Below are 4,192 nucleotides of genomic sequence, written 5' to 3' on the forward strand. Positions count from 1 at the left end.
AATACAGACATTTCTAAAGGTTATTCTATGGAAAAACTGAGATCCAGCAACATGAAACAGGTTCTTCCAATGAAATGCTTAAGACAAATCAAAAAGTCAGTTTTCTGGATGGTGTCTGGGAAGAGAGGGGTGTTTCCTGCTGTACCCCAGGGACCTGGTCTGCACCGTCTGCTCCTGGGGAATGCAATGTCTCAGCGATTGAGACAGAAAATCTGACACCATAATGGTACTGCTCTTGGCATTAATTAGGCAACCTGGGAAGTGGGTTTTCATCCCGCTTTCTGTTTGCTTTTTAATCAAAGCTATGTGGGTTGTCGCAGGCAGGAGGGAAGCGAGGGTAGATGCTTTGCTAATGTATGTTCATAAGCAATTTGGAGGACTTTGAAACACGACTCTCTGTGGCAAGCGAGTGGCTTGTTGATTAACAGCTGCAAGTGAGAGCCACAAAGCTACAAAGATCTTCTGTCAGGTCTGACTTGCCAAGCAAAAAAAATATATTAAAATACGCATGTAATTCAATTGTGCCTGAATTGACGTTGCCTGGACCTTTGTGCCATCATTTCTATCAAGGCAAAGTGGTTGAGAAAATGTCACCAGTCAGATTTGCTGGGATGCAGCACCGTCCCTTTACACTGGCATATAAATAACTGCATGAGGTGTTGGACAACAGAAAAATCAGACCTTTTCAGTGCAAGTTGTTCTTGAAAATCCTGGCAGATACAGGCTGGGTTGCAGCATGATTGCACACCAGCGCCAGTCACCTTGGAGAGCCCTTACGCCTGCCCACATACCGCACAGGCAGAGGCAGGAGGGATCTCGCTGCCTGCCAATGCACTCGAGCCCTCACCGAGTATCAAACAAATGTACCTCGGTGGAGGATCAGGCCCCGGGTAGGAAATGCAGTTCTTGGTTCTCCATAAACTCCAACAAACCCTGCAGAAAGCCGCCTTCATGCACATGCACACACAAAAGACATCGCTGACATCAGTTTGGTTTTTTTAAGTAATAAATCATGCAAAAGCAAAATATGCCTAAGTGAAGAATTAAGGCTGATGAACTCTCATAGAGTGACAGTTAGACACCTAATCACTTCCAATAGTGCAAAAATGCTGATCCCAGAGAGAGACCGTGCAATGGAAAATGAAGTAGAATCACTAAAGCCTCCTGGAACATAAATCACAGCAGAATTTATTAATCACACAAAATACAAACAGTCATAAATCTATCACAAACAAGCAGACCAGGCCATCCAGAGGAACAGGGAAGAATAAAGTGGAAAGAAATGAAAAAAGATGCGGTAAAAATCAGGAGAATGAGAAGCCAGTGACAAGGGAACAGTACTTCAGCTTAACATTTCACAGGAGAAAGATTCAAGCCTTTTCTTCTGTTGTTGTTAATGTCAGCTTTTGTGCGAATGCCCTCTCGCTCACAGCAGCTTGTTGTGGTTTTAGTCACCTATTAAAGAGTGTGATGGCCACAGCTCCCAGGGATCTGGGCTCAGCGCTCGTGGAAGCTGGTGTGCTATCAGACATGGGGTTGCTCACCCTAAGCCCAAATTGCTGCCTGTTAATTGGGGATAACACATCCCTCCTCACTGGTGTGAGCTCCGAGACTGCGGCGGTGCTGCACGTAGCCTCAGCGAGGGGCAGCTCCTCGACAGGCACGATCTCAAGTGTCTTATTGCCCTTGATGGAACAACATCCCATACGGCGTGGGATAAATGAACCTCAAACTATGCAAAAGGCTGCAGTTTCAACTGAGACTGCTCTTGGCAGAAGGTGATTTTTTAAGTAAACTGTTGTTTTGCAGAAAAGCTTCATTTCTTTTGCCCTCAAATAAATTCAGGAAATGGTTTTGGAAGGAGAAAAATTAGGTCGAGAAGGTGAAGGAGGTGTTGAAGAACTGATGGGTGTGGAGTCCTCCTTCTACCTCCTTGCCCAGGTGCTGGAGTAGTGATGCAGGGGTGGAAGAGCCCAGAGCTGGGAGGTGTGAGCCCATCACCCTCACCCCAGGAGACAGTTATAGGCTCTGACAAGGTGAATGCTCACAGTCTCTCTTGCTGATTTTCACTTTGGATTCGGGATTAAACTTTCACAGGAGCATGAGCGTGATCTTGTCATACCCTGTCTTTGGGCAGAAAAGTGTACCTCTTGCAGCTGGATTTAGGGATTTGTTCTGGCAGAAAAGCATCTGCCTACTCATCTTACGCCACCTTCAGAGGGATGATCCTCCGAGTGGTATTTTCTCTATCCATGTTCACTTTTTCTCTTAGGAACGCAGTTGGCTTTGAGCTATAAACTAACATTATGATATTTTGCAAATCATGCCTCATAAAACGTTTTCTTCATTTTTGTGGGTCATATTCAGTCATCTTTGGTTTTATTGTGGCCACAACTCTTCCTTTTAGGACAATTGCATCACGTCTCCTGCCTCCCAGGGTGGGCATCCTTGCCTTTAATCTCCAGGGTATCCTGCTGTAAATCTTCTCCAGCCTCTCTACTGCAGCGGAACAAAGAGACCAACTCTGCAAATTGGCTGAAAGAGCTCTTTGTTCTCTCTGTCATATGGGGCTGCAGCACAACTTTCCAGACCACTAGTAACCATTTTAAGTTTTACTCTTTTTTTTGGCATTTAGTAATTTTAGTAATTTCCAGCTACTTGCAGTAACTATTTTGAGTGTGGAAAGTTTTAAAGCAGCAGACCATGATAATTTTTCACCCAGGAGTCCTTAAATAATTGGCTAAGGTGAGCTCTGGCCCAGTTGTACTAATTTTTCAACATCTTGGATTACCAGGAGATCTGCAGGAACTTGAATGAATGCCAGTGGTGTGCCATTGTTCAAAAAGATTATATATAACTCGGATGTTTACTGCTCAGTTAACTTTATGCTAGTCCCTGCAAACTAAATAAGAGACTGGTCAAGGACTCAGAGGAGAACAAACAATGAGGATGTGATTAACAACAGTCAATAGGTTTTGCTGTTTTCTTCTTTTCCTTTGTTTTGCCCAGAAATAGGTCTTGTAAAAAGAAGAATTGATTTCTGCTAAGCTTTGGGTATCCTGTTGCACAACATTCTGATATATTTATAATGAACTCTGTGCCAAATTAGCAGAGTGCATGTTAAATGGACTGAGGTTGGGTTAGCTGACAGCTCTCAAAAAGCAGTTAGCAGCGGGGAGGCATTGCTGAATGGGGATGTTACTTGTGGATTCTGCCAAGACCACTTCCAGGCCAAGTTATTCAATATTTTCAGCAATGATCTGGAAGAAAATCACTGCTGATAATTACAGATGTCACAAAGATCGGCAAAGCAATTAGCAACAGCGAAGATAGTGCAGTCGAAGTAAACCAATTTCCTTAATAAATCAGATCCATTCAAACAATATATAATTTGAATAACAACAAATTTGAGGTCACTTATTGAAGAAAACCCAAATGAAGGCCAGGCCTCCAAAACAAAAACTATTTGTGGAAGCACAGCTTCCAACAGGGGTGTGGGAGTGAGTCTCTCTGATGGGCAGGAGCCCTCACGGCTGCGGCATTGAAAAATGGGTTTACGTGATGCTGGGAAATATTAAAAGGGAAATTAATGAGTGGGAGTTTGGAACTGACTTTCTCTGTGCTTATGGCTGGAAGAAAGTCCTCAGTTTTGGTGTTGGCATTTCAAAAAGGTTATTAAAAATTAGAGGGGGGCATGTGGGCAGTCGAAGTCCTTCCAAATACTGTCAGAAATGGCAGAACTGTCTCCCAGAGACAGTATGCTCAGTCTTTTTAGCTCTTCCGAGGCAGATCAAGAGGTAACTTGATTATACTGCGTAAGAACCATCGCAGGGAAAAATATCGAGTACTAAAGGGCTCTTTAATCTTGCAGGGAACAACAGAACGAAGACCTAATAGCTGAAAGTTAGAGCCAGACACATGTAAATGAGAGAGGCGGCACACTTTTGTAACAGCAGGGCTGATTAGCCACCGAGACAAATTGTGGTCATTTTCGGAGAACATTGTGTCAGCATTCAGAGCACCTACTGGTTTTGTGAAATATCATTCCCAATTGCTTTAGCCCCTGGAAATTAGTTTGTCCTTTTTCCAGCAGACCATGCAATGAAGGGCTTCATTTGGGGCCACAGAGCATCCTCCTGTCCTCTTTGCTGGAGGGGGACTGTAAGTGGGGATTAGTGGGAATTCCTGCCCA

The sequence above is a fragment of the Strix aluco genome, chromosome 26 (genome assembly GCF_031877795.1).
Source record: "Strix aluco isolate bStrAlu1 chromosome 26, bStrAlu1.hap1, whole genome shotgun sequence".
Taxonomy (NCBI): Eukaryota; Metazoa; Chordata; class Aves; order Strigiformes; family Strigidae; genus Strix; species Strix aluco.